This window comes from Rissa tridactyla, chromosome 10, assembly GCF_028500815.1.
Source record: "Rissa tridactyla isolate bRisTri1 chromosome 10, bRisTri1.patW.cur.20221130, whole genome shotgun sequence".
Taxonomy (NCBI): domain Eukaryota; kingdom Metazoa; phylum Chordata; class Aves; order Charadriiformes; family Laridae; genus Rissa; species Rissa tridactyla.
Window position 1 is genome coordinate 8516133 of NC_071475.1, and position 18553 is coordinate 8534685.

Genomic DNA, 18553 nt, shown 5'->3' on the forward strand with positions numbered 1-18553 from the left:
CAAGCAGGGCAAACATTTCTCTAAGTTGAAAAATTAACATAGTCCTTCGCTGCCACAGGGAGAGCCTGGTGGCTCTTCTCCAATACGGGTGCCACTCTCCCATTTCACAGATAGGGAAGCTGAGGCTTGGGAGTAGCCACAGGCAGCACCCAGCCGTGGCTTCCCCATCGACTCCCTGAACATCAGCTTCATCAGAGGAGCCCCAAGCTTTTGTGCTCAAATCAGACAGTTGGAGTTGTCTCCTTCTCCAACTTCTCTAACACCATATTTTGAACAAAAAGCTCCCAGTAGCCCCAGCCAGCCACTGCCTGTGGCCTCGGGTCCCATGGACCTCAGCAACAAAGCAGCATCTCTCTGGACAAAACATTTCTGCGATTTCACAGCTCTTTCAGAGTTACTTCAGCCGGAAAGAAACCTATCAGCGGGAATGCATTGCAAAGACCTTGTGCTACTGGACTGAAAAGGAAGCTCAGTGAAAGCTTTTATCTGCCAAACGGGGGTGCGGGAGGCTAAAGGAGGCGAATTATTTATGGGCATTTACAACAGCAGCAATTCAAAGTCTGAGGACAAGGTGCCCTTGGTGGCCCCGCAAGGATGGCCAAGGGAGGACAACGCTCGCTTGGCCCAAGATGCTGTAGGAACAGTTGGTTTAGAAGATCAACATCTGGTGGTAGCAACAGTGCAAGTAGCACAGCGATGCCAAGAAGCTAAGGAAGAGAGAAATGATCCAGCAACCAAATGACCCCTATAGATTCAGTTCCCCTCCCAGCCTCAGTGACTGTAGGGGAGCCCGTGCAGCTGCACATCTCCGGCAAGGTCTGCAGTAGCTGGGGAAACACCGAGAGGATGGAAGAGTTGCAAGTCGGACTCTTCTCCATCTTCCCCATGCATCTTCTCTTCTCTACCTGCTTGATTTGCTTGAGGCAAGTCAGATTTTCAGTGTTGCTTTATTTTTAATCCCCTCTGACCTCCACAGTGCCAACAGCAGCAATTGCGAAGGTGTCCAGGGTGGCGTTGAAGCTTTTATTACAAACCCCATTTCCACTCCTGGAAAAATTCTCCTCTCTGGCTGAAGTTGTCCATGCTCAGTCTCAGGGTGGAGACTAATTTTTTTTTTTTAAGACTCTAAAAATCCTTTACCACTGCAAGAGTTATTCTTGCTTAATTAAGAAGAAAAAAAGAACTATCCTCAATATTACCAGCTGCAGCCAAATATGAGCAAAAGCAGTCTCTGAGGATTTTCCACTTGGTCTGCCTTCATGGTGAATCAGGACCATCAACTCTAGAAGCGGGTGGAACATCTGCCTGTGGGTCCCCACCTCCCTGTCGCCAAACCGCTGCTTCCCTGCGGCGTGGCCTGGGGCAGCCTCCAGGCTGCTTCCAATTTTGCTGTCTGTGGTCTTAGGCACCACGTGGCAGACAACAACCGTCAGCACACAAGGCTGTGCTCCTCCCAGATGAGACCAAGAAATCAGGACAAAACACGACACAATCTGCAAAACCCCCAAATCTCTCCTCTGGGCTGTCTTGGTGCCCTCTGAGGTAAACAAGGAACCAGGACCACAGCCCAAAAACCAGAAGTGGCCAGACCTCTCAGCAACACCACAGGATGAATCCAAACATGACCAACCTTTCCAACCCATGGCTAAGTCACCCCAGGGGAGGTGGGGTGCATCACGGGTCATTTTGGGGAGCCCAGGTGAACCCCAGCGCTCTGCAGTGAACACAGGTCCCCACTCAGGCTCCCATTTCTCCTCGCGAGCTGGGTAAGAGCCCCAGGGTGCTTCAACACCCTCCTGACCTGAACCACGCTGCCAGGCTGCTCCCATGAGCCACAACCCCTGACATGAACCATGAAGAGTCTGACGCATAAAGATGAGATGTTTAAATTAAGGGATATTAATAACTCGGCAGGTCTCAGAAGAACTCTCTATTTGGAGCTCTCAAGATATTTCGCAGAAGACGCAATATTATTTTTTTTTTCGGAATAGAGGTTAGACAGAGGTGGGCAAAGTGCTATACCCGTGTGAGCCGCAGATCAAGCAAAGAGGAGAGAAGAGGAAAAACAAAGTGCCACGAGCCCCAGCCTGTTGCCCAGCCATGCTACCAGCAGAAAAGGTGTCCAACAGGCTGCTCTCTCACATCCAAGATGATGGAGGCAGCCTGCCAGCTCTCAGGCTTACCACTCATCTCAGCATATTTATGTTAGTTCGTTTTTTTTTCCCCCTTAAAGGTCCAGCTCTTAGCTTACAGCAACAATAACAACCACATATTTTCCCCCGGTCACGGAGAAGAAATGCAAACCGCTAGTCTCCAAGTCGAAAAGGAGAACAGGCTCCATAACAGCGATAACAACCCTGAAGCTGGTGGGCAAACAATGTTGAAGCCAATCTCATGATTTTGGAAGGCAGGAGGAGCCACGGGATGGGCAGACCCAGGAGCTGTGGACACCTGAGAGGGGTTTGGTGTCCCCCACAGCAGGACAACCCCAAAGCCCCCAAGAGCCCAAGCGGGGGTCCCTGGCCGGCCGGGAGGGACCTGGGGAGGCAGCGGAGGGAGCAGGCAGCAGCAGGACCCTGGCCAAACTCTCCCTTTGGGCTGAGCTCAGCTGCGCTCCCCGCCCCAGAACCGACATACCCCTCTCCTACCCCATGGGTTATCTTGTCAGATTTTTAATTATACCATTTCGCTGGCTTTTCAGCCCAACAAGGCACAGCGCTGTATCGCAGGGGGTTTCTTTCTGCTGCCTAACTGAAGGAAGAAAACTGCCTCCAAGCCAGGGGTTCTAGCAAGATTCAGGCTCTACCTCTGGATCCAAAACCAGCTCACCACAAAGCAGCCTGGCTCCGTTCAGCATGCGGGTCCCTCACTGTCTTCTCATAACCCTGGCCTCTCCACAGGCAGCGTTTATCTGCCCATCTTCCTCCCCCACCCCGTTCCAGGCCTGCAGCCCATCTCTCCAGCACCGGTCTGGGACAGACAGGCAAAACCGAGCCGGTTCCCAGCGATCTGCCCCGGGGCTGGAAGTGCTATTTTAAGGGACTTCATCGGTTCGCATTCGCAGCATGACAAGCAGAAACCATGGGAAGCAGTAAACAGGCTGCAATTCAAGCATCTCCCAGGCCGTTATGTCCTAAAGGAAAAAAACCAAACCTGTCTGATAGGCAAAATGCTCGGAAGCAGGACGAGCTAGGCTGAAAATTGTGATTATTTCAAAAGTTGAGGCTTAGACGGCATCCCCCGAGACAGGCAATACCGACCGGCTGGTGAAAGCAATCACTGCCAGCCTGATCCGTGTATGTGCCGGCTCATCCTGAGCAAGGCTGCCAACAGCAAGTGCACGAGGCTGGGTCATTTTGTTAAGCTGAAAACACACAATGGGAGATGATTAAAATACGAGGCAAAATATAATCTTGTTAGCTGCAGACAGTTTCACTTTACAAATCTTTATCGCGGGCTCAAGCCGGCACCCTTATAAATACAACGCAGTGATGTGAGACATGTAAGTGCTGCCGCAGTAGGTGAAATAATCGCTGAATAAAAATAAGTCAGATAAGTTACAAGATAAGCGAGCTAAAACAGAAAGGATGACACTGCATCTGGTGCGAATAATTATTTTGGCATTATTCTGTCCAGTGCTAATCCTCAACGGCTTGAAGAGATTCAATCAGCGTTTAGCACCGCCAAGGAATCATGACTACGAGACAAAGAGTAACTGGATTAAAATCTTTCTACGGTCACAGTTCACGTCTGTGTCACATCTGCTTAAAATGTTTCTTTAAGGAACAAGGAGAAAAAAAAGGAAATTTGACTTGAAAAGATTGTACTGCAAAACATAACCCCCAGGTCGCAGCTCTCGGTTAGTTTATAGTTAGGCATTCTGGGATGAAAAAGAAGGACGTAGAAAGATTACTACTTTAAAACTCTCTATCCTCAGGAAGGCAAACCCACCACAATAAACATCTCAGCACTCATGTCCTCATCCACACCACCAGCCTGCATGCAGTCTGCTCAGAAAAATGCCCAGAGAATCCAGGCTTCCAGAAGCTGCGCTTACCACAGCGATGAAATTAACATTGAGAGATGAGGATTTTTTTAATACTTATTCCTATTTAGAGCCAGCTGAGCCTTCCTGCTTATTTTTAGAACGAAAAATCCATTACGCTGGCATCAGTGTTTCTCTCCGGCTTCCTGCAGCTGCAGAAATGCAATTTAACAATTAATCTTTTCCATCCATAAACAAGAAGAACAGCAAAGGCTGGGGAAAACAGCGCAGCCCCCCCGCGGATCACCACCGACAGCACATCGCGCAAAGTTCGCACGCAGCTACCTGCATCCACAGAACGCTGCTTATTCCTCCTCCTCCTCCTCCTCCTCTTTTCTACTTTCTCTCCCCTCCTAAAAAACCCACGGCAACTTTGAAGTCGCTGGCAAAAGGCAGTTTCTTACCTGCTCCCACCGACGGTGCGGGAGGAAAATATCCAGCAGGTCTCTGCGCTGTCCTAGCGGTGCCCGTTGCCGTTGGGCTGGTGGGCTGCTCCCGGGACCAGCCGGAGCACCGCAGTGCCATAAAGCATCCCGGGCTCTCCCGGCGCAGCCCACCGCCCCGGCACACGGGTCACACCACGGGGCTTTTGTGGGAGCCTTTCAGCGATGCCACGCACCCACCGCGCCGCGTCTCCGAAGGAAACCTGCCGTGGAAAACCGCGCCATCCCCTGCCCCGCGTCTTTAAGCGTTCGCTTAAATCGCCTCCCTCTGAGATCCAGCTCCGGAGGGTGCCCCCCTCTCTCCGCTCCCAATCCAACCGAATCCCAGCGGCTCTCCCCCACCTCAACCCGCCTTTCGCTAAGTGACCCTGGGAGGTGGCAGGAGGATGTCCAATTTGCTCTCCGAGCGGCAAGGCATTAACGAGGAGCGATGCAGCCGGCGGAGGATAATTGCCGGCGCGGGAGCGGCGCGGGGCCGTGCTGTTGCATTGCTCTCCTCTCCTGCATGCTAATGAGCAATGATGTCAGCAAGCCAAAGTCACCGCATCCGGACCGCCGCGGCCCCGGCCACCCTCCCGTGGATTTACATGGAAATCAGCTCTTCGAAATCAATAAACCCCGTAGGGCTGCTTAGGAAAAGGGAAAAGGGGGGCGGGGGGGGGTGGAAATCCTTCTCGCTGGCTCGTGTGTGCGTGTTTCAAAGAGTTGGCTCCGCACCAGCAGCCCAAATTGAGCGGTGTGAAGACACTAATTATCCTTCCCCAACTATCATCTCATTTGATGCTGACCGAATCTCAACTCGCTGTCAAACTTAAGGCACCGCTTCTTAGGTACGCAGGCTATTAAAGCGATGATCTGCTGGCTCTGAGCAACGTATCATTTTTCTCCTGGCTTTCGATGCCCTCTTAATTATTTTCTGCAGTCATTTGCTATGATTCCCCACTGGTTTTCAGACGCGGCATGTTTGTGCACCAGCAGGGCTAAACATTCTGGGAAACACAAGTTATTAGTGTGGCATTTGGGCTGCCGCATATTTTAATACGTTTTCTTTCATACGGCCCCGAGAGATGCGCAATTCGCACCTTTTATGTGTATCTCAGGTGAGGACTGTGACCCCAGGAACATGCCACCCCAACGGGGATGCTGAAACCGCCTTCCCCCGTCTTTCCCTCCCCTCGGAAAAGAAAAGAAAATGCAGAGAAGGAGCTGCGCTGCCAAATCTCTTCTGCCGCTCTTAAAGCCCGTTGCTTGGGAATTAGGTGGTCACAAATGAATCTCTGCTTCAAGTCAACTGGAGGAGAGCGTTTTGCATTTGCAAAAAGGGAGTGAAAGTCAAAAACCTAGTTTCTGTGGGCTCAGAAAAACACAGAAAGCAAACAGAACTTGCCTAACACGCAGTGCTTTTCTAGCACGCTCCTGACTTTTGGGGTCTGGCTCCGGATTTCAGAGCCCTTGATTTTGGCAATATTAGCTGTGTTTACAGAACACAGAAGGATGCAGAAACTACAGCTGCAAGTCCTTCCGCAGTCTCAAATGCCTTAAATTATTATTATTAAGGCTCATAAATTAGGTTTCATTACATGGAATTACACTCAAAATCTCAAGGGTGAGATCTTCAGCTGGGACAAACCAGCCCAGCTCCCCCTTGGAGCAGCCCCAAGTTACCGTGGCCAAGCGGGATGGATCGAGACCACGCAGAGACCTCATCTGGCTCAGACAACCTCAGACGAAAGAAAATATTCAGGGCCGTTGATGAAATACTTGAGCATTTACAGTTCCTTTTTTTTTTTTTTAAGTTTTTTTCCCCCCTTCTTTATTTTTTTAAATTAAATCGGCAGCCGCAAGTCCAAGAGTTGAGCACTGACCCCATTACCGCATCCAAACTTCCATGGAGGAAGGAGCAGCATCACCTCCGCTTCTGCTGGGGGATGGCTGCAGTGCCGAGGAGGGTCCCCTCCGACTCCTCCAGCTACACAGAGCAACAGAACTTGTAGGAAAAAAACTCCCCTGACCCTTCAGCTTCCAAACCTGGCACATTTTGTCCCTTCCAGCTTGCCTCGGCGTTGTGGGCAGGCTGTCAGCTCGCCTCTCTGTGGTTAAACGTGCCACGGCCCCAAGATGATTTATTTTTCCTCTTCGATTCTGAACACGTTAATTCCAATACAAAGGCAACGAGACAAAACTGAATTGGGCAAAAGCAAATAAAGAAGCCTGCTTATAAAATGATAACGTTGAGCAGAAATGCCGTAGAGCAGAAATTACCCATGTTCACTGTAACAACCTTCCCTGGAAACGATTTGCTAAAAGCACGCAGCAGTGACTAGGGGCCACAATCAGCACAAAGAATACGTACTGCTCCATTCCACAGGTCCTGTAGGTGCTAATTTTCACCTAACACATGCGTGAAATGACTGACTTCATCTCCATTAACTTTCAAGCAGCAAAACATTTGGGAGCAAAGTGTTTATTAGTGCTCTAAGTGCCACTTCAGCAGGACCACCAGCTTGGGGGAAGGGTTGGTGGGGCACATGCCTGAGTGTCCAAGCCCACTTCTTGTGCAACGAGCTCTGCGTAACTCCATCTACAGCAGCTTCGATCACCCAGCACCAGCCTGGCACGATTCCACCACGGGGTGGATGGTGGTGTCATCCCCACACAACCAAGCTATCCTACAGCAAAGGTGAGTTCTGCGTGGCTCTCTTGGCCAACTGGATCATCCCCAAGAAAGGAATCACACCAGAAACTGCAAACTTTTCAGCATTAGTTGATCCACAAAGAGAAAATGGAGGTGAGAATCATGAGTTGATGTAAAGGATCAGTAAGACCAACGCTTATAACATCTCAGCTGCGTGGCTTACTCTGAGCAGAAGAGCTTTGTGCCTCCAAACAGCATGTATAATCGTCATTGCTCCCGGCAGACTTCTTGTTCCAGTACTTGCAAACCTAAATATCCACAAAATCCAATGAACAGGCTCTTCTGAGACAAGAAATCAGATTAGAAGCTGCCACGTTTGGACACACAACTGTCTTAGGAAAGTGGAAATGAGCCTTCCTGCTTTGAAAGCTGCCAGTTCATTGGCAATTGCTCCATATTACTGTTACCTACTGCAAGGCTTGTGAAAAGGTCATGTGTTGGAATAACTCCAGAAGGCACGCAAGATTTCTTGACGGATTCTGCACATCACGCAGGTGAAATGGGTGTTTCATTAAGCAGCAAGGAGAATACCGAGCCGGTGGAGCACATTATCAAAGGTCACGTGAAGGACTTGCACCATTACGAGGATGGATGCTGACAACTGCCAGCAATGAAGCAAACGACCAGAAGTAAAACCTCAGCCACTGAAATAAAGAAAGATCAAGAGCAGGAAGCAAGTGCAGAGGTGTGAGATGGACAACGCTGCTTGTAAATGTAGCCACATCTTTTTGCCCTTCGTTGCTAGTTTTAAAGACAAAGACCCAAACCCAGCCAACTTTAAACTTTCTGCCATTTGCACAAACTCATCCCTATGGCTAATTTAACAAATCACTGCAAGAGCCCACATTTCATAAACGCTGTATTTTATGACCTCAGTGTATCGACTGGCCGGCAATCAATAGGGCTCCATGTGACGCTGTTGACTCTCCCGATGACAATGAGCCACACGGCACGGCCACGCGCAGCGACAGCAGACTGGCGTTCTCAAGGTCGCCGGGCTACTGACCTGATGAATGTCAGATCAAGTTGCCTTTCTGAATTATTTAGTGAGCATCCTCTGCTGCAGCTTGCCAGGGCAGCGTACAGCACTGCTACCTCGGGAGGTCACAGAGGCTCCAGCCTCCGCTGCCCATGGGGACAAAGGCTGTCCCCTGTGCCACACGCACCACGAGCCTGTCTGGGATCGGTGGGATGGCAGGTCCCCCCCCATTACGGAACCCATCCTGGCTCACAGCGATAGGCACAATAACAGATTACTTTCCCATCACTCTTTCTACCCACAGAAATGCAGAATTGGATACTCACAGTGGTTTTTTTCCCCTCCGTTCCCACGCTCGCCCCTGTAATTTGCAGAAAAATCCCTGCTCGCCGAGCCAGCGCTCCCGTCCCGGTGCCAGGACGGTCCCCCGGCTCGGAGACAGCTGGAGCTGTGCTCCCATGGCCATGGGGCAGCAACAAGGAGCAGAACGAGAGGCTGGAAAGGGCACGGCTTTGCAAACACCGGAGGGGAAAGGCAAGGGGATTGCAAAAAGCTGTGAGCAAGGAAGGAAGAAGACCCTACGTGGCAGCGTCCAGCCCCAAATGCCTGGCTCTTCAGGAGGCACATAGGGATGTGCCCAAGGTATGGGGAAAGCTCCTTGGACAACCCGAGTCACGAAATGCAGGACTTTTAAATTAGGTTGAGCTCTCTTTTTTCTTATTTTTTAATTTTTTCTTTATTCTTTTTAAGCAAGGCACACAGAGCCTCCCCATACCTCTCAACGCCAGAAGCAGGGATGTCTTATGTCAAAGAAAAATGGGATGGAGGGAGGGGCAGAGAGACCAGCATCGGATGCAGATCATTAATCCCGAAAACTTGGCCTCCTCCGCTTTTCCTCAGAGCTGCCATTTGTACCTTCACGCGGCTGCTGCCCGAGACCGCGCGAGTCAGCCCCCTCCTCTTGCTGTCCCCGCTGCTGCCTTCCACCCGTTTTCGGCAAAGCCCTGGGTAAGGATCCGTGCTGTCGGCCTGCAGGGAGGAATTCAGTTCTTAAAACACCACCGAGCCCAGCAGCAGTGAGACAGAAGGGGAAGTACAGCCCATACGTGCTGTGGCTGACTTCAGAGACGATTTTCTGTATTTCCAACCAATTTACCCAGTGAGACAGGCCTGACCCTCGCCGGCATCCTCCGGTGCACAGGCAGAGCCAGCGGCGAGGAGCGGCTGTGAGCACACCCCATGCCGTCCATAGAATTACAGAATCATAGAATGTGTTGCGTTGGAAGGGACCTTTAAAGGCCATCTAGTCCAATCCCCCCACAGTGAGCAGGGACATCTTCAACTAGATCAGGTTGCTCAGAGCCTCATCAAGCCTGGCCTTGAATGTCTCCAGGGATGGGGCCTCCACCACCTCTCTGGGCAACCTGGGCCAGTGTCTCACCACCCTCAGTGGAAAGAACTTCTTCCTAATGTCTAATCTAAACCTGCCCTGCTCTAGTTGAAAACCATTGCCCCTCGTCCAATCGCTACGTGCCCTTGCAAACAGCCCCTCCCCAGCTTTCTTGTAGGCCCCCTTCAGGTACTGGAAGGCCGCTATAAGGTTTCCCCGGAGCCTTCTCCTGCCATGTCCTCAGCCATGTCCTCTGCCTGCACCGAACCACACCAAGGCAGGGGTGACGCCGCAGGACACACCGCACTGGCGCTCCCGAGCATCGCTGCCCTGCATCCCGCCCCCCTCACGGCACAGCACCCCAGAAGGACCCTCACCCACTGCCTGTCCCCACCGCCAGCACCGCATGCCGCAGACGGCGTTTCAATCAATGACTGTATCTCTTTCTCTCTCTTTTTCCTTTTTTTTTTTTTTAATCACCTTAATGCAAGAAGCTTTGGAGAGCTTAACAACAATAAGGCTTTTCATAGCCTCCGGCTTTAACTCGGCACTACTATGTTTTTTACTTTTGTATGTTGAAATCAAATTTGTAACCGAACACAAACAACAATCTGGATGCTCACACGGTTTTCTCCCCATTGCTAGCCTGATAGTATTCTCATCTGAAGACTTTTTAATAGTGTCCCTTAATGATGTCTACAAAAGCCTCATTAAAGCACTGCATCGTAATTTAAGCTAAATAAACTCAACACTGTTATTTTTTTAATGACATATTTTTCTTGGGGCCTTTCCACGAACAATAAAGCCTTCCCTGAAAATATGTTACGAAGGAAACGCATAAATCTTCAGCTTATCTGGTGGTATGTTTTCCAAAGATCTAAACCTTTGATCAGCACCAAATTAATTTTCCATTTACACAAAATAGAAGATGGATTTCCAGGATAACCAGCTAACCCTGCAAGTCTGCATTAACATGTGCCTTGGCAGCAGCTCAGGACTCCCTCGCTGCCTGACGCTGTCAGTGTCGCTGTCACATTAGATGATTTTTATTTTATTTTTTGGCTTCAAATCTGTCTAACAGGCTGTTCTGGGTCAGTGGTTGAGCCCTGAGGATTCCTTGTCTTCGCTCACCGAGCTCCCCTCTGCAGCAGCCACGCACCACCCGGATGACCCCCCCACCAAAAGCTGTGCATCCCCCGGGACCGGGGCATGGCGCTCGACCCTCTCCGCACTCAATAGCCAGTCTTGAGACAGCCCAGAGTCCTGGCCAAGCGACACAAATCTGATTTTTACCTTCCTAGATATCCTGCACGTCCTCCCTACACATCTTCCCTGGTTCCCGGTGGGATTTCAGTGCTCCCCCCCAACCCAGCGGGGCACCAAACAAGCCCCAGCTCCAAGCCGGGTGCCGCAGGTCCTCCATCCACACAAACCTCCATCCAAACTCCTCAGAAACCACCGCTGGTTTAAGATGGCCACGTGGCCACGTTTCTGCTCCCACCCAGAGGGACACGGCTGCCTGCCCTTCGCCAATAAAGAGAAAAGACCTATTTGCTGCTTGCTCCCAAACCACGCTAAATGCACAGGGAGGTGGTAAATCCAGTGCATTTTGGGATCCATTCGATGCTCCCGTAACATGCACGTTGGGTCATGAACGGAAACAGGCTTTCATGATGCCTTAGAGTCTTAAATTTCCCAGTGTATTTGGAAATGCACGGAGATGGACCATGGTCAGGAATGCACCTGGCTCCTCACCTCCAACTGCTCAGTGGGAAGAAAGGTGCCAAAACAGGTTTTTATTTCACACTTGGGAGCATGAAGTAGACCCAGATGATATAAAACCAGCTCACGGGAGCAGATGGACTGGCACGTGTTGTTACGGTCCACCCCAAACTCCACCCTACAATCCAGCTAACCTTGATTTCAAATAAATATAAAAAACTCCAGAAAATTATGAAAAGCGGCATCTCACTTTAAGCCTGGGTGGTTTCCTGGCCCCATCCCTCTTGTGGCCATGGCCCTGTGTCCTGCCTGAAGAGCACAGAGCAGGTCAATATGCCTTAGGCTATGGCGAGGTCTGCAGCCTGGCTGTCCCACTGGCTGAAGCTGGATGGAGCTCCAGTGTCCTCAAGACAGCCTGGCACTGCACGTAAATGACACAAAATGTTTGCTATTCTTCCCTTTGTTTTAATTAGTAATAACAATTTGTTACCGTGGCTTGACATTTGTTCATACTTAGGAATAAATTGCTTCCTTGAATGATATGCTGAGATTACAACGGGCTTTCTGTGTTTGTGTTGGTTTTAGTAGCTCATAACAAACCATGAAATTCATTACTCTTGCCACAAGCACCCATGAGATGTGCCAACCAGGGTGTGATTTATACAGAGCTCGACTCATGGAAATTAAAAGGTTTTAATGTTGCCTGCAAGAAGTCAAGGGTTTGAAATTTTATACAGCTGAATTACAAAAAAAAAAGAAAAAAAATCTCAGGCGCAAGCTACTGCATTGTTTTATCTGCCTAAAGAGCTTGAACATCACAGTCAGGGTAAACATAATTCACTAAATATTAATTAATTTAAGTGTATAATTCGAACAGCCTTTTTATTGAAAAAGTCTTCTGGCCTGCAAGTTTCTCATCTTTTTTTTAACTTTTTCTCATCTTTTTTTTAACTGCTTGGAAGCTATATAGAAAGGAAGATATTTAACAGCAAAACTTCCCTGCTACAATATAATTCGGCAAAACATTCCCACCAAAAGAAATCACTGGAAAATAGCCTGTGCCTCACCACCCTTAATGGGAAAGGGCTGTCAGTCATTCCCCAGTCCCATTTCTCCATGCCATGTCAAGCCTCGTACATCAAACCCGGTATACAAATCGCCAGCCCCATCAAGATCATTAGAGCCACTCAGCCCGTCAGGGAAAGGTCAGCGCGTCGCCGGCTGACGGCTGCCTGCTCCCCACAGCATCCATCACAGCCCTCGTCAAAGGCAGCCGCGGCAGCGAGAGCGCGCAGCTGGAAACCCGCACCCCTTCCTGGGATAACCTGCCATCTCCTAAACCCGCTTCCCTTCTTGTAAAGCACGGCCGCGCTTTTATCTTATCGCGATCTACGGGGAAGTGCAACTCAACCGGCTGCCGTACCAAGAGGGGGATCGGGGCCGCGGGGAGGGATTAAGATGGTATCAGGAGAGGGCTGGCCAGAAGCGTGGCCCCTGATTCCAGCGCTGGCTCCCTCTGCTGCAGGGTCCCAGCCTGTCCCCGCTCTCCAGGATGGGTCCCATGCAGGCAGCGTTCCCAGAGCATCCCTTCTTGCTGCAGGAGCCCCGGCCCCGCACACCCGGTAACAGTCTCCAGCGAAGGGTCAATGCCACCCTGCAAGGAGACGCTGGTGGGTGCCATCGTAGCCACACCACGGCGTGGCTCGCAGATGTCCCCAGCCAGGGGACCACACCAGCACCACCATGCCAGGCTGCTGCTGCTCTCTGCCAGCCTGACCCTCAGGCACGGTGCTCCCAGCTTGTATGAGCCCAGAGGGCATCCTGCCCACAGCTCGAGCACCAGGAAGGGTGGAGAAACCCAATCGCTCACCATTAACAGGGGGACACCAGTATTATCGAATGCTATTGCTCCCGTCAGCCGTTGCTTGTTAAACACGCTGAAAAACCACAGGCCATTTCTTTCTCTTTTTTCCCTACCACGCTGTGCCGCACGCAGCATTATCTTCAAAGGGCGAAGCAAACATGTTTGCTAAACATGAGCAGACTAAATACATCAGCCTTTTAGGAGCAATTATTGCTGCTCAAGATTTAGCGAGTCCCATTGTTCCGTGGTTCAGAAAGCATTTTGCTGGCTGCTTTGGAGTGGGCTGTTCTTCAAAGCGAGCGGCCTGTGACAAGGAGTAACCCCTCCCCAGTGAAATAAAAACCAGGCGGGCATCTAAAGGAGCTGTGCTTTCTTTTTGCTGAGCATTTAACCCACGGTGTCTCCTTGCAACAAAAACCCAGCAATTTCAGGGCCAGCTCAGCTGCTGCCAGCGGTGGTACTGAAGGCAGGGTCGGCCAAGCTCCTGTGGCAAAGGGCGAGGACATTTCTGGAAAACAGTGGATGTTCTTTGGGTTAGAGCAGGGAACCTTCCTGCTGTGTGCCTGGACTGGAAGAGATTGCTCTGACCAGTATTTAGACTGGTTGTACCAGTACAGGGCAGAAAACAGAAAGTGGAGGAAAAAGGCAACGAAGCAAGAGCCGGATATCATCCTCTTCCCTCCATCCCGAAGAGGCTGGGATGCTCCAGAGCAGGGTGGTTCACCTGGCTGAGATCCTTGGAAATGCAGTCTTGCAGAGCCGGGGCAACATCTCACCTTTCTGGGCCTTATTTCAGGGCAAACAGCTCAAACCCCAAAATTCCTTCCCTGTGCAAACCACGATTGTTCCCTTGTATCAGTGCGGGGAAGCGGAGGGGGAGCGCAGTCGGGCTCCCTGTGGGACTAAGCCCTTCAAACATGTATCTCAAAAAGACGAGCGACCATGGATAGCCAAACAGACAGATGGGGGAAGGAGAAGGGAAGCTCATGATGCCGGCAAGACTATTATAATTAGTGTAATAAGCAGCAATCACAGCTCAACAGCTGCCTTCCCCTCCCTGAGCGTCTGCGACACGCACCGGCACAAACCCACGGCCAAGAAGGATTTTGACACTTGCTGTACTGTAAACATCTCTCCTTTTGAAAAAAAGTTTTGACTTTGGTAAACTTTTCATGGCACATAAGACGCGGAGGAGAGCACCTTTCCGCTTTCCCAGCCTCTGCATCTCGCCTGAACACGCAGCACCCTGTGCTTACACAAGGGTCACGAAACTAGTTTTGGTGTCAACTATAACTATGATTTCGCATGTGGCTTAGAACAAAACCTCGTCTCCGCTACACTGAGACAAACCTGCCCATATGCAACTTTCTAAAGTCCCTGGAGCCTCCGAGATGAACCATTCTACAGAAAATGGCAAAAAACATTTACCGTGGGCATGTATCCATCCTCCTGATGGGCATGTGTCCAGCATCCTTCTCTGAAGCATCTCTAAGACAAATCCCTTTGAAACACACCTGTCCCCATCCACGCCAGGGTCGCAGAAAGTTGGGAGCGAGTACGTAGCACAGAAAAATTGCTCTACAGCTCCCCAAAATCCAAAGCAGCCTTGCTTTAAAAGCGGGGTCTTCTTGATAGGAGAATACTTTAAAGGATTGGAAAGCAGATACCGTGATGTAAGTGGAGTGCAGTGATTTTTTTTAATACCAAAGTTTAATTGGTTTGCAAACACATTTAAAATGGTGGAGGAGTTACGGGGTGGATGTTCGCTCAAAATCAGTTGGGGATTTAGGTGAAAATGCTGCTCGCTGGCAGCTCACCAGCACGGGGGCCAGGCGCCGGGAATGTCGCCGTGCTGCGGCACTGCGCCGTGCTGCTCCTGCTTGTGGCCACAGCTCGCAAGAGCCAATGTCAGATGCGTTTGCTGCTCGACTTCAGATCTGTGCCACGTGCTAGAAAATTCAAGTGAGCCTCTCCAAATTTTGGTGAGCTGAGGACTAAGCTCTCCAAAACACCCTCTAGTACCTCCAACAACACTTGCTGCTGCTTTTCTCATTTTGGGGAGCCCACTGCGAGGGAAAAAAGAGTCACCTGCTTTACCCGTGTTGTTCCACCACCCTCACCCCTGACCACCAGTTTTAGGGGTTAGATCACCATCCGCAGCCAACGCAGGGGTTGCAAATTCACTTACGTGACAAGCTCTGGGCTCTAAATTGCAAAATACGCTGTGGCTTAGACCCAGACTAATTCCGAATAATTTCTGATGCTCGCGCTCCAGGAGGGATTGTCGTTCTCCTTTCCTTTCTGCCAGCCCTTGGTGTAACAGAGGAGGTCAAGGGAAGCAGTGAGACGCTCAGGATACCTGCATATTTTGGCTGTAGTTAAGGATTCAGTTCTCACTGATTTTTAGTGGGTGTTAGACACTGGGAAAGTGTCTAATGTGAAGATGTTTGAGGGCGTGGGCTCTAAGCTCTTCATGCAAGAGACTGTTTCCTACAGCGCTTAAGAAAATGAGAGCGTGGAGACAACAAATAACAACAAGCTTGGAAAGCACAAAATGTTTACGTGGAGGAAATTTAACCTCTCGGTGAAAGAAGCCCCAGCCAGGCTGGGCAGGAGAGCTCAGGAGTAACTGCAAACAGGCAGGGAACTGCTGGAACCGGGATGTCAACAAACACCGCGCTGAAAGGTTAAAAAACATGATGCGTGAAGCCAGAACAAAGATGCCTTTAATTTCCCAGTGCAAAGAAACACACTTGTACTTCCCTGATGAAGCAACGAGAGGAGAAAGAGCCATTTGCTCCTCCATGATCCTCCCCAGGTCACCTGCCAGACCTGGCTCCCCTTGGGGACCAGCCGTGGGTGCTCCCGTGCAGCCCCCGTCCCCGTCAGCACACCTCAACCACCACTTAGCAGCCCCAAGATAAGCGGCAAGTTAATCAAAGCCGTCTACGTGGGGTGCCACGAGGCATCGCTTGATGCGAAGTGACAAAACATGAAAAACATGACACACCAGAGGCGGAGGCGCAGCGAGGAGGCTGGCACCAGCCACGCGGCTCCCGTGACTGTCACCGGCATCACTCCTTCCTCATGTAGGGGGGGGGAAAAAGGGTACCAGAAAGCATGGAGCATGGGTACGGTCGAACCTGCCACTTGCCACTCTGCTGTTAAGGCGCCAGTGGAAATTAATGGGGCTTTCAAGTGCATAAATGGATTGCAGAGACATCCGCAGTGAGTCTATTAGCTAATTAGTAAAGATTAGCATTTATTTTATCCACCAGGCATTCAGGTAAAGGAGGTAGTTCTCTACCATCTGTATACGTCCCCTCTACACTTGTTAAAAAGTAGGACGAAGTGTCTCCCAGTGACAGTGATACCAAGACAAACTTTCCCTCCCCCAAGGGAGGTGCCTGAGCTGGCACGTCGCTTGTTGTGGCTAATGGCATGGGCCAGGAACAGCATCACCAACACAAACCTTCGGCTCCAAAGCGCAAATCTGGCTGACCTGTGCAACCAGTACAACCTTTGGCACGAGCCCAAAGCTGGTCTTGGGCTCACACCACTGATCTAGAACAAGGCATCCTAAAATCTGACACAACACCCCATCTCATCTCAAAGGAGTATTTAATCCATCAGGCTGCTAACGCTTCAGACCTTCCTCTTACTGCAATGGGAAGTCAGTGTTCTTTGCTGGGATCCTCTATCTGAGGGTGCAACAGCTGACAAATAAACATATTTCCATCATTTAAGTAGCTTCACTTAACAGATGTAGGAAACGCATTAGATTTATAGCACCAGAGTAATCCGATAGCTTCCACACTGTTAACAAAGCAAGCATTAATACCATTTTATCATCACTTCTAAGCTTCCTGGCATCGTTTCACGCCCACGGATAACTCCCTCCATATAACTCGGTCCCTACAGCGCCTGCTGGACAAGGCCCCCAGCCGCAGCCCATTTCCAGCGCCCCGAGAGTTCCATCTCTGCTCATCCCAGCCCTTTACTGCAACTCAGACTCGAGCAATCTAAAAAGAAGACACACAAAGTCACTTAGGCTTATCTCTCTAATTGCCTGCCCGCAAATCAGGGGTTCGGTGTCAGTCACTTGTACTCACATGAGACCTCAGCAGGCAGAAAAATCACACCCGAAATATTACCGCGAGCGTTTTCACAACTGTAAGTGAAAACTATTGAAATCCTGCTTACCACCACAACTCCAAACGCAATGCTGGCTACGAGGAATACATCAGGGTAACAAAGCGAGCGTTCATGCCTCTCCTCTGCTGCGGCTCTTTCCAGGTCTGTGGCTCTGTAACACAGACTCCAGTTCTCTTGACAGCTTTCCTGCACTGCCCAGTGCCAACACAGTGAAAATGTTAATGAATGCTGTCCCATAAATATTTAATACACATTTTCCTGCGAGTCTTGCTGTGATTAAATAGCTACCTCATTACCCAGGCCCACCTTTCTTTCATTTTTATCTTCGCACAGATTACCAAGACTTGGAACTATACCCATGCGATGAAACTGCTGGAAACATCACCACGTAAACCAACACCAACAGGGCAAACTGCAAACACAACCTTCCAAGGAATGTAAAGAGAAATCTAACCCTGTCAGAGCAAATATTTCATCTCAGCTACCTCCTCCCAGGATCTGCAGAGAAAGAAAAGCAGAAGGGACAAACCAGTAAGATACTTTCTTTTTTGAGTGCTGTTATTTGCCTGGTTTTATTGGCTTTTTCCATTGAGTTGGGAGGTCCTGGCTACAACAGGGCCCCACTGCGTGTACCATCCAGACATGGGCATCCCTGGGTACCACCCCGGGGCTGGCTCTGCTCTGACACCAACCCCTGACCAGCTGCAACGGGAGCTCTGCTGCTCCCCCCCCATTCCAAAACTTGGAGGATGTCCATGGTTTGTCCAAGGTTACACAAGCAATCCAGCACAGACGTGGAAGGGAACATGGATGACCCAGAGGCGTCACCATCGCCGCTCTGGCATTGCAACATCTGCGATGCTCATCCGCGGTGTCCAAAGCCCAGCTGACCACAGGATCCACCACGTTTGCATTTGCAATGTCATGACAACTGTTTAGGATTGTGACATAAATACACTAGGATATTGTTTTCTCAGCCATTGGAATTGATGTATTCAAGTCCTTCCCACCGACCCTTAGCTCCAAAGCTATTTTGCAAACCAAACAAAAAGCTGCATATGGGATTTTGGGCGCTGCCATCCAAGCACATCCCAGCCGGAGCAAGTACTAGTGCTGGAGCCATGTTCCTGCCGCTCCCCGGGGCTCCGCATGGTGGGGCGATGCTCTGGCTTTCACATAGGCCATGGGAAAGGTTTCATCTGAGAGCGGAATGCCACGCAGTCCAAATGCACGGCAAACTGCTAAAAATATAAAAGACTC

General features: G+C 50.3%; 1 protein-coding gene across 3 annotated transcripts in view; it reads right to left on the reverse strand.

Moving 5' to 3' along the window:
* PRICKLE2 (prickle planar cell polarity protein 2) overlaps positions 1-18553 on the reverse strand; it is a 110146-nt gene that overhangs the window by 39176 nt on the left and 52417 nt on the right. The window contains exon 1 of one of the 3 annotated variants that reach the window (XM_054216541.1): positions 4450-4986. The exons of the other annotated variants lie outside the window; for them this stretch is intronic. The gene's annotated coding sequence lies outside the window, so the exon portion shown is untranslated. Of the gene's footprint in view, positions 1-4449; positions 4987-18553 lie in introns of those variants that run through there. 3 annotated transcript variants of the gene reach the window in all.